At 42.4% G+C, this 12,500-nt stretch overlaps 1 protein-coding gene across 1 annotated transcript in view; it reads left to right on the plus strand.

Moving 5' to 3' along the window:
- Positions 1 to 12,500, plus strand: part of LOC143037628 (FERM domain-containing protein 8-like) — a 113,789-nt gene that overhangs the window by 27,502 nt on the left and 73,787 nt on the right. The window lies entirely within an intron of this gene.

The raw sequence follows: 12,500 nt of genomic DNA on the forward strand, positions 1-12,500 counted from the left end.
AAGGGGAGAAAGAGAGAGAGAGGTGGGGGGGAGGCCGTTTTATTTGCTATTTCCCCCCCCCAAGACGGCGTTGCCACCGTGAGAACGGGCTTTGCTGTGTATTGGTGATCGAGATGAGTTCCTCCATGATCGATGAAAGGGGCAAGTTATCGGTTTGCAAACACTCTTAACCGCGGCCTCGGGGACATTAGCCAGAGATAAATCAGTCAAGTATACCCCTCCTGGGTTGAAGGGGGTTAATGGAGGGGGTTATAACCGGGTTAGTTAACCCCGATTTGTATATTAACATCTGTTATGGAAATTCTGTGGGGTTTGTCTATGTATTGATAGGTTAATTATGTGTATATATCATATATATATATATATATATATATATATATATATATATATATATATATATATGTTGATAAATTGTTTAAGACAAATGAGAGAGTGATAGGTGGGGAAGGGTAAACGAAGATGGGCTAAGAATACATTTATTGTTCTTACGTTTCGGTTATTATAACCTTCCTCAGAGAATTTGTTACAGAACATCTTGGTCACAACATTTATACCCGTAGTGGGGGAACTTGTGAAGCTTCGAGTGTCAGGTTTTTTCTAGCGCATTTATTATTAAGAGACTGGCTGCTTTAGATAGGCATATAAATCCTTCTCTGTCGTTATTATTTTCTTTGACATTTAAAATAATAACGACAGAGAAGGATTTATATGCCTATCTAAAGCAGCCAGTCTCTTAATAATTAATGCGCTAGAAAAAACCTGACACTCGAAGCTTCACAAGTTCCCACACTACGGGTATAAATGTTGTGACCAAGATGTTCTGTAACAAATTCTCTGAGGAAGGTTATAATAACCGAAACGTAAGAACAATAAATGTATTCTTAGCCCATCTTCGTTTACCCTTCCCCACCTATCACTCTCTCATATATATATATATGTATATATATATATATATATATATATATATATATATATATATATACACACACACACACATATATATATATATATATATATTGTGTGTGTGTGTGTATTTATATATATATATATACATATATATATATAATATATGTATATGTATATCTTTATGTTTGTATATGACAATTACGAGCATGCATGTGTATACATGTATCTGTTTGTGTTCATATATATATATTGGTAATGATGGATTACGTATATATATATATATATATATATATATATATATATATATATATAAATATATATATGTTTGCAATGATATATGGGTATATATGCATTGATGCATGTATATATATAAATATATATACATATATATATATATATATATATATATATATATATATATCGCATGAGAAATCACATAAACTCGTGATTCTAAAACTGATCACCAAGCGCTTTCGTCTATTCAGACATCCTCGGGGTCCATGAATATGTCTGAAGTGACGAAAGCGCTTGGTCATCAGTTCTTCTTTTTCCTTGGTGGTTTTTCCGCATATATATATATATATATATATATATATATATATATATATATATATATATACATTGCCATGATATATGGGTATATATTCATTGATGCATATATATATATATATATATATATATATATATATATATATATATATATATATATATATATATATATACGTGCATGAAATTGTACGTATGTACTTACCTACATTCACACAAACATACATACGTACATACATGCATGCATACATACATACATATATTTATATAAATTCATGGATACATACATGTCTACACGTCGTCAGTACAAAGAGAAAAAGAGCGTAGAAAGAGTTGTCAACAAAGAGGAACACAACATTGGCTCGTTTCAATATGACACAAAGATTCCCCCCGATTTTTTTTATCATAATTTTTTATTTTGATTTATTTTTTCCATTTTTTTTTCTTCAATATACAAATGACCTTTGATATCATTATCATGCCGCGTCCTTTGTCTCGACAGACTTTTTATTATTAATATAATTTTTTTTATTTATTTGTTTTATTTTTATTATTCGTCTCGATTTTTTTCAATAATTGGTTGGCGGGGCATGAATGAGCATACGAAATGGAAATTGTGGTCTTACTGAAACCCAAACCGAACAGTTTCGGGCTAAGTCTTACGAACAAACTAAAGGGACAGTATCCTCCGGTAGGGAAGGGCTTATGGAGTAACCAGCGGTTCTATCCTACAAGGTGGTTAAGGAGGGATAAAGAAATATATATATATATATATGTATATATAAATACATATATATATATACATACATACATATACCAAGGCTTTTTCCCCCTTACAAGGGAGATAGCCAAAAAGGAAAAGGCATAAAATCATTCCCACCCATTCCATCCCTGAATACACTCCACACCCCTCCACCCTCCCTCTCATCTTAGCACCTCCTGGATGACGGGTCATCCCTGCACCTTGTCCACTGCCCTGGGTAAGAAGCAGTGTCGCAAGACACAGCACATCCACAGCAAGGCCGCTTCATTAAATCGGCGACACCCCCCCCTCTCCGTCCCCCCCATGCATAAAAGAAGAAGACGGGGAGAAATCCCCTCGGGCTGCGTCAAATTTTGCTCACACATACTACCTCACCCCCCACCCCCCCACCCATTCCACCTCATGCATCACAACATCATCCATATACAACCATTCTCCATTCACCCCTGTCTTCTGTCCTCTCCCGTCCTTCCTCAACAGACATTCCCCTCTTCCCCAAAGCCCCCTTCACCCCATCCATCCACCTCGTCTTAGGACGTCCCCTCATGTTCACTCCCTCCACATCTGCCTTCCACACCTCTTTTACTAGTCTTTCTTCACTCATTCTTTCCATGTGTCCAAACCATCCTAATACTCTTTCATCAACCCTATCTCCCAACTCCCTCTCCATCCCTAAAATATTCTGCCCATCTTCCCCTTACTGTCTTCTCTTCCATTATCATCTCTCCATCTGCACCTTTTACCTTTTCTTCTCTACTTGATTCGCCTCCTCTTCCTCTCTTAATTTCTTTCCAAAACATCTTTTTATTACTTTCAAAATTTTCTGTCATACATATATATACACATATATATATATATATATATATATATGTAAATACATATATATATACACATATATATACATATATAAATACATATATATATACACATATATATACATATATAAATACATATATACATATATAAATACATATATACATATATAAATACATATATACATATATATACATATATACATATATATACATATATACATACATATATATATATATATATATATATATATATATATATGTATGTATATATGTAGGATAAAGAAATTACTAGTACCACAGTTACCCATTTGTGTTATTACTTCCTGGAAATTGACGAAGGCGATGGAGATAAAGCTAAGGACTGCACATAGGAGAATGGAGAGATCAATTATGGGAATAACACTGAGAGACCGAAAGAGAGCAAATTGGGTGAGAGAGCAGACTAGAGTGAAAGATATTGTGGAGGCGGTAAAAGAGAGGAAGTGGAATTGTGCAGGTAAGTTGGTGCGAACGACTAATGAGCCATGGAACAAGTGTGTTACTGAGTGGACGCCGCGAGGTGGGAAGCGCGGAAGAGGGAGACCAGACAGAAGGTGGAGAGACGAGATAGAGAAGTTTGCAGGAGTGACGTGGCAGAGGTTGGCGCTGTCGTGCCAATCAAGGAATGCTATAAAAGAGGCCTTTGTTCAGCAGTGGACTCAGGATGGCTGATTTGATTTGATTTGATTTGATTTTAATGTTATGGAGGATGGTCTCCTTGAATTAATGAATGAATTAATTAATTGATATATGCAGTCCACAGTGAACCTACATACTTCAGACATGTTCTCCATTTATACCATACTCACATGTGCGCGCGCACACGCAAACACACACACACACACACACACAAACACATACATACGTACCTGAACTCTCTCTTACACACATACACAAACACACATACACACACATACACCTGCAATCTCTCTCTCTCTCTCTCTCTCTCTCTCTCTCTCTCTCTCTGACACACACACACACACACAAACACATACATACGTACCTGAACTTTCTCTTACACATATACACCTACACTCTCTCTCTCTCTCTCTCTCTCTCTCACACACACACACACACACACACAACGCACACACACACACATACATACATGCACACACACACACACGCCAAAGGGGCCTAATGTCTAAACCTCTTCTTGCGAGATCCCTTGAGAATTCGGTCCAAGTGGGTTGTAAGTAACTTTAGTTCGAAATGGCATCACTCGACTTCGGTTCTCCTTTCTCGACCTCCTCCTTATCTTTATCTTTATGTACTCCAGGCAAAGCGGTATCCGTACCGTAAAGAGAGAGAGAGAGAGAGAGAGTGAGAGAGAGAGAGAGAGAGAGAGCGAGCGAGAGAGAGGGACATCCATTACCTACTGGTTCGCTTAAACCCTCTGACCCCACGGCGAAACACACTGCCCCACCCCTTCCTCATCCTGGGGCAAGTGGCAGTCACCGGTACCCATTGGGAATCAAACTCTAGCTCTCGTCATGCGAAGCAGGGTCGAAACCAACGCTCCACAGCGGCCGTCCGATGAGGGGTCACGACCCCTAGGGGCCCTCTTCAGGTCGAAGACCGCGGGGGAGGGAGGTCGGGTCAGATATATTTGAAATGCTCTGGGATATAAACTAATATATACAATGACGTAACAAGTGCACCCTTCACATGAACGGGGGCGAAGGGAGCTTATAGGAATTGGTTATTGGCCCTGTGAGTCGACCACATCCCCCCCTTCCCCCCCCCTTTCCCCCCTTCTCCCCCGTAGTGGGGTCATCAGCTTGAACAATATCGAAAACATGACCATCTTGTCGATGGTAATGATAATTATGATGAGTTATAAGGATGATAGTAATAATAAGAATAATACTGTTGATAATGATGATGATAATGATAGTGATAGTAATAATAATGATAATGATAGCAATAATAATGATAACAGTAGTAACAATAATAATAACATAAGTAATTATGATAATGATAGCAATGATAATGATTAGTGATAATGGTTATAATAATAGTAATGATGATGATACTAATAATAAGAGCAAATAATAATAATAACAGTAACAACATGTATATATATATATATATATATATATATATATATTTATATATATATATATATATATATATATATATATATATATATATATATATATATATATAGTGTTTTATTAAAAATATATATGTTTTTTCTTGTGTAATTAGATCCTAGGGAGAAAGAAGAAGGCCGCCATCATTATTCTTTGGCCGTTCTTCCTCCCCCTGACTTCGAGCTCCCTCTCATCCTACAAACGCTCCACAGCATTCCACACAACACTCCACAGCATCTCTCACAGTACTCCACAGCACTTCTCACAGCACTGTACAGCGTCAGACACTCCACAGCATCTCTCACAGTACTCCACAGCATTTCTCGCAGCACTGTATAGCGTCAGACATTCCACAGCCTTCCACACAGCACTCCACAGCATTTCTCACAGCACTGTACAGCGTCAGACATTCCACAGCATTCCACACAGCACTACACAGCAATTCTCACAGTACTCCACAGCATTTCTTGCAACACTCAATAGCACCTCTCACATTACTCCACAGCGTCAGACACTCCACAGCGTTCCAAACAGCACTGCACAGCCTTTCTCACAGCACCCCACAGCAGTTCTTACAACACTCCACAGCATTTCTCGCAGTAGTCCACAGCATCAGACACTCCACAGCGTCAGACACACCACAGTATTCCACAGCAGTTCTCACAGCACTCCACAGCATTTCTCACACCACTCCACAACATTTCTTACAACACTCCACAGCATTTCTCGCAGTAGTCCACAGCATCATACTCCACAGCGTCAGACACACCACATTATTCCACAGCAGTTCTCACAGCACTCCACAGCATTTCTCACAGTACTCCACAACATTTCTTACAACACTCCACAGCATTTCTCGCAGTACTCCACAGCATCAGACACTCCATAGCATCAGACACTCCACAGCATTCCACACATTACTCCACAGGACTCCACAGCGTCATACACTCCACAGTATTCCACAGCATTTTTCACAGCACTCCACAGCATCCTATATACCCTGAATAACATTCCACACAGCACTCCACCCTCACAGCATCCTCTGTGTGCCACACCCGTGTACTCACTCCGGCACGGCGGTGGAGGCGGTGGAAGAGAGAGAGAGAGAGAGAGAGAGAGAGAGAGAGAGAGAGAGAGAGAGAGAGAGAGAGAGAGAGAGAGAGAGAGAGAGAGAGAGAGAGAGAGAAAGAAAGAAGACAGGGAGAGAGAGAAAAAGATAGAGAGAGAGGGAGAAGCAATGAGAGAGAGAGAAAGAGAGAGAGGGAAAGAGAGAGAGAGATCCGTCGGTAACAAAGAACATCCGGAAGTGATGCATCCGGAAGCAGAGGTGAATGTGTGTCGGAATGAGGCTCCCACGCATGTGTGTACGTGTGTGTACGTCTCTGTGTGTGTGTGTGTGAATGATGCTCCCACGCATGTACGTGTGTGTGTACGTATGTGTATGTGTGTGTGTTCGGGGTGGGAATGATGCTCCCACGAATGTGTGTGTGTGTGTGTGTGTGTGTGTGTGTGCACGTGTGTGTGTGTGTATACGTGTGTGTGTGTGTGTGCCGGGATGATCCCACGCATGTGTGTGTGTGTGTGTGTATGTGTACGTATGTGTGTACGTCTGTGTGTGTGTGCCAGAATGATGATCCCACGCATGTGTATGTGTGTGTGTGTTTGTGTGGCTGTGTATTTACCTAGTTGTATTTTACGGGAAGGGGAGCTATGCTCGTGGTGTCCCGTCTTCATATCTCATTTTATCTAAACTATTTTTAAATTCATGTATTGTTTTTGCACACACCACTTTCTCATCTAACTTGTTCCAACTGTCTAATACGTGTGTGTATGTGTGTGTGTGTAGATGTGTGCTGGAATGATACTCCCACGCATGTGTATGTTTGTGTATGTGTGTGTGTGTGTGTGTGTGTGTGTGTGTGTATTTTCTCACGTTTGACTATCGAAAGATCCCCACCCATCCTATCCTACCCGTTGCCTGTAGGCGTGAGACCGGAAGTGACGACGGAACGGACACTGAAATATGACCCAAACTTTACCCGAAACAAGTAGACGATGAATCCACTTGTTGTTGTATTCCGAAATATTTGATTTTATTTTTATTATTATTAGTAGTAGTAGTAATATTATTAGATTAATTATTGACTTTATTATTACCATAACTTTGTTCTGTTCGTTGCACCGTGTCTTATTGATAAATATGTGATTAATATTATTACTATTATTATTATTCATTTATTTATTTAATGTTATCTATTTATATATCTATTTTTGTAGGGATAAGTTAATGATGGTTGAGAATATTTGCTCTTTGGATGAATAATTGATGCCGTTTTCATTATAATTTCTTATTTAGTTATTTGTTATTCCTATTTTTAGTTATTTTTTGCTTATTTATCCGTTTATCTATTTTGTTTATATATTTAATTTTATTTATTTATTTATCACATTGCTTCCCTCTACTCCCTTGGTTACAATGTTACTATAAAAACAAAATTACAGACCCTCCAAAAAATCCCCCCCAAAATCCCCAAACCCTTCAAAAATCACCCAAAATCACCCAAAAATCATCCCAAAAAAAAGATCCCCTCCCAAAAAACTCCCCAAAAATCACCCCCCAAAAAAAGATCTCCCAAAAAATCACCTCAAAATAGGTCACCCCCAAAAAAATCCCCTCCAAAATCCCTCCCCCAAGAAAATCCCATTTACCCCAACTTAATACAAAAAACACCAAATCCATCTCTAAGACTAGCCATAAAAAACACGCCCCAATACACGCGTGTATCCAACTTCTTTTCATACACACATCTTTAAAATATATTCACACAAGTACTACCCCCCATAGCCGGCCCCAAAAGTCTTTGTCCACACAGCCGCGCTGAATATGTATATATATTGCTCTGCCGCAGATTAACATGCCCTACGTTTTTCTCTGCATTACTTCTCTTACAATAGAGGAGACTTTTTATCAATGGAATTCCATTAATGCAGCAAGGCTCCCTGGTTGTTAGCATAGTCGAATCGATGTCATGATTTTTGAGTGTATGTATGCATATATATATATATATATATATATATATAATATATATATATACGTATGTATATATATATATATATATATATATATATATATGTGTGTGTGTGTGTGTGTGTGTGTGTGTGTGTGTGTGTGTGTGTGTGTGTTATATACATACACACACATGCCTACATGCATACGTACCTGCACATATATTTATATACAAATAAGCGTAGATGCATACATACATACTTGAATAGATGCATACGTGCATGAATACGTACATAGGCACATGTGTGTGTATTGCTCGGTCATTTCACTTATCTCAGTAATGAGAGTGATAGGCTACCCCAGGCAAAGGAGGAAAAACAGATTGCGGAAAAAATGGTATGTGTATGTGCGCGTGTGTGTGTGTGTGTGTATGCGCGCGCGTGTGTGTGTATGTGAGTGTTTATACGTGTGTGTATGCGCGCGCGCGTGTGTGTATGTGAGTGTTTATACGTGTGTGTGTGTGTGCGCGCGTGTGTGTATGGGTGAGTGTTTATACGTGTGTGCGTAATTGTGTGTGTGTATTTATACGTTTGTGTATATGGGTGTGTGTGTGTGTATGGGTGAGTGTTTATACGTGTGTGCGTAATTGTGTGTGTGTGTATTTATACGTTTATGTGTATGGGTGTGTGTGTTTATACGTGTGTGTGATTCACCATGGCCTTGGATCACGTGTTGGACCTGTGATCGACAGCTATTTCCCTCCCGTAAGAGAGCTCAAAGCTCATATACTACCGATCTATGGGTAATACTGTGACCTTACACGCACACACATCTCCAACTCCCCGCCCAAGGAGTTGAAGTAACGATTCGCAGCGCAGCGATACTGATATTATTTCAGCCCCGGGCGGGATTCGAACCCGGACCGCCGTAGTGGCGGCCGCGAACGCTACCACTACATATGTGTGTGTGTGTGTGTGTGTGTTTTATAGAGGAAAGTGGAGTAGTATCTAGTTATATACATTTTAATTTCAAAATTTATATTATGAATGACAGTAAAATACGTATATACAAGAAATATATGTTCATATGGATGGCTATATTTATGTGTGTTAGCTGCCATATATTATACTTTGCATACACAGTAATTACGTATACGTATGGTCTTTTGCGTGCCTGTAACCAGGCCGGTTATTTCACATAAATCGCTAAAAGGAATTTAGATCCCAACATACCATTACTAACGGATGACCATCAAAACAAAGACAGAACGTCATGACGTCATCGATGCTGGGCGGAGGACATAGTGTCGTCACGGAGAGAGCGCACCAATAGGAAGCGAGCAACGACGTGACGTCACTTCTGTCGGTGCCCAGTGTGGTCGAGGGAGCGAGAGGACTGTAGTCGTAGAAAAGCAGCTGTGGCGTGCGGCTGTGTGTGCTGCAGCGGGCTTACTGCTGTGTCGGTGGTGCTGCGGTGCTGTGTTTGTGCCCTCGGCTTGCTGCTGTGGTTCGCTGTTTATTTCGGAGACACAGCATCAGCAATCCTCTCCTATCACCGTCTCCCACTGTTCCGTGGTTTTTGTGTATCGTTAATATATCGCATGTTTTACGGTGTTGTGTTACGGTGATAGTGATACTCGGAGACCTAACACCGTGTTAGATGAACAGTGAGAGACCGGTGGAGGTCCTAAAGAGACTCTGAAGTCTCTCGGAAGCTCAGAGATGAAGTTCTTCTTCTCCAGAAGGTCTTCGAAGTCTCGAGCTGGGTCTTCGAGGAGTCTCTCTACTCGACCTCGAAGTTCCACCAAAGAGTCTCTTAGCTCCTCGAAGGAGTCTTGAACTCCGACCTCGAGCAAGTCTCGAGAAGGACTCGATCACGTCGTCCTCGTACAAGTTCGAGGTCTTTGGAAATTTCGAGAAGAATTGTGCATAGTTGGGGGTGGGGAAGTTAGCAAATTTCGAGAAGAACTTTTTGCAAATTTTGAGAAGAAAATTGTTTGGAAATTTCGAGAAGAAGAAAATTTTTGCAAATTCCCAGAACTTTTTGCAAATTTCAAGAAGGACTTTTTGCACATTTTGAGAAGAAAGTTGTTTGCAAATTTCGAGAAGAAGAATTTGCAAATTCCGAGAACTCTCTGGAAATTTCGAGAACTTTTTGCAAATCTTGAGAAGAAAGTTGTTTGCAAATTTCGAGAAGAAGAATTTGCAAATTCCGAGAACTCTCTGTAAATTTGGAGAACTTTATGCAAGTTTTGAGAAGAAAATTATTTGAAAATTTCGAGAAGAAGAATTTGGAAATTCCGTGAACTCTTAGGAAATTTCGAGAAGAAAAGAATTGTGCGAATTTCGGAGATTTTTTCTTTTTGCAAATTTCGGAAAGAATTTTGCAAATTTCGAGAAGAATTCTTTGTAAATTTCGTTAGGTGTTCTGTGGGTCTCGAGAAAGAGTCTGCCAGGTCCTCGGACACCTCCAAGGACTTCTCGAGGTGTTGCGGGATGCTGCAGGTGTTGGCAGGTGTTGGAACACCTACCGCCCCCACCTCGTGACAACCGCCAAGGGCAGGAGGCAACCCGCATGTTCCTCAGAACGCCGAAAGCCACGAACGTGGCTTAGGAGGAACGGTCCCTCACGCCACGCCCATTATTATCCTAGTCCGCAATCAACTCCATACTGCTACAAGAAAGGGTCACACACGCGCGCGCACACACACACACACACACACACACACACACACCTGTGGTAATCACGTGGTCACATCCTCACTTCTCAACCTCATCCTCAACCCTCAACCCCGCCCTCAGGCACAGGAAGTAGACACCTCCTCCTCCTCCTCCTCCTTCGCCTCCTCCTCCTCCTCCTCCCTCCCGCAGCCTTCCTTTGTTAAAGGGTGACACGTTCTGCCTAAATATAATTTTCCGTGAGCAACGCCGCAGGGCATGGATGGCCTGCACGGCCTACCTTGGCCTTCTTAGTCTCCCGAAGTAGGCTCAACAACGCGGTACTCCCCCGGTTCCTCCTTCTGCAGTAGCGCGGGGTTTCCCTGTCGTTCTTCATTCTTCCTCAACTCCTCACCTCCCTCCCTCAACCCTCACCTCACCCCCTCATCCTCTTCCTCAACCCCTCCCTGCCTCCTTCACCCCCACCTCAACCCCTCATCCCTCATCCTCTTCCTCAACCCCTCACCCCCTCATCCTCTTCCTCAACCTCTCCCTCCCTCATCCCCTCATCCTCTTCCTCACCCCGTCACCTCCCTCACCCTTCACCCCTTCACTCACCCCTCCTCCTTCTCCTCCTCCTCCCTCCTTTGGACCTTTGACGGGGTCGTCGCACATGACCTAATAAAATCGCTTGACGACATCCAGGACAAGAGGAAGAGGACCTCCAGGTAGGGAAGGGGTCCAGGCGGTGACGCAACGTCCCAAAGTTTTCCCCTTTTCTCTTGCCTTCCCCTTACCTTTCCCTCTCCTTCCCCTTCTCTTCCCTCCACTTCCTTTTCCTCCTCTTCCCTTTCTCTTCTCTTCCATCTCTTCTCTCAACTTCCTTTCCCTCCCTTCCTCTTCCTCTCCTTCCCCATTCCCCTCACTTTCCTCTTACCTTCTTTCCTCTTCCCTCTCCTCCACTTCCCCTCTCCTCCACTCCCCTCTTCTCCACTCCCCTCTTCTCCACTCCCCTCTCCTCCACTCCCCTCTCCTCCACTTCCACTCCCCCCTCCTCCACTCCCCTCTTCCACCCCCTTTTCCTTCACTTCCCTCTCCTCCGCCTCCTCTCTTCCGCTCCCCTCTCTTCCACTTCCCTCTCCTCCATTCCTCTCTATTCCACTCCCTTCTTCTCCACTCCCCTCTCTCCCCCAGCATCCCCTCCTCTCCCCTCCACTCCCCTCTCTTCCACTCCTCTCTCTTCCACTCCCCCTCCCCTCCTCTCCCCCAGCATCCCCCCTCTCCCTCTCCCCCCCGCTCTCCCCCCCCCCAACGCACTCCCAACCACCAATATTTCATCGCTGGAACGGCCGCAGTTTCACGCTAGCCACTCGCACCTCACTAACTCCACTAACTCCCGCCACTAAGGCGGCTGGCACTAAGGCAGCGAGTGGCACTAACCAGCAGGGCCTTCACTAACTCCCGCCACTAAGGCTGCTGGCACTAAGGCAGCGAGTGGCACTAACCAGCAGGGCCTCCACTAACTCCCGCCACTAAGGCTGCTGGCATTAAGGCAGCGAGTGGCACTAACCAACAGGGCCTCCACTAAGGCAGCTGCCCAGACCTTTCGGTCCCCACTAAAAGCGCTAAGGGGATTGCAAAATCACTAAGGCTTTAGCCATGTTGGTCGGG

The sequence above is a fragment of the Oratosquilla oratoria genome, chromosome 22 (genome assembly GCF_046742065.1).
Source record: "Oratosquilla oratoria isolate Oo_2021 chromosome 22, ASM4674206v1, whole genome shotgun sequence".
NCBI lineage: Eukaryota > Metazoa > Arthropoda > Malacostraca > Stomatopoda > Squillidae > Oratosquilla > Oratosquilla oratoria.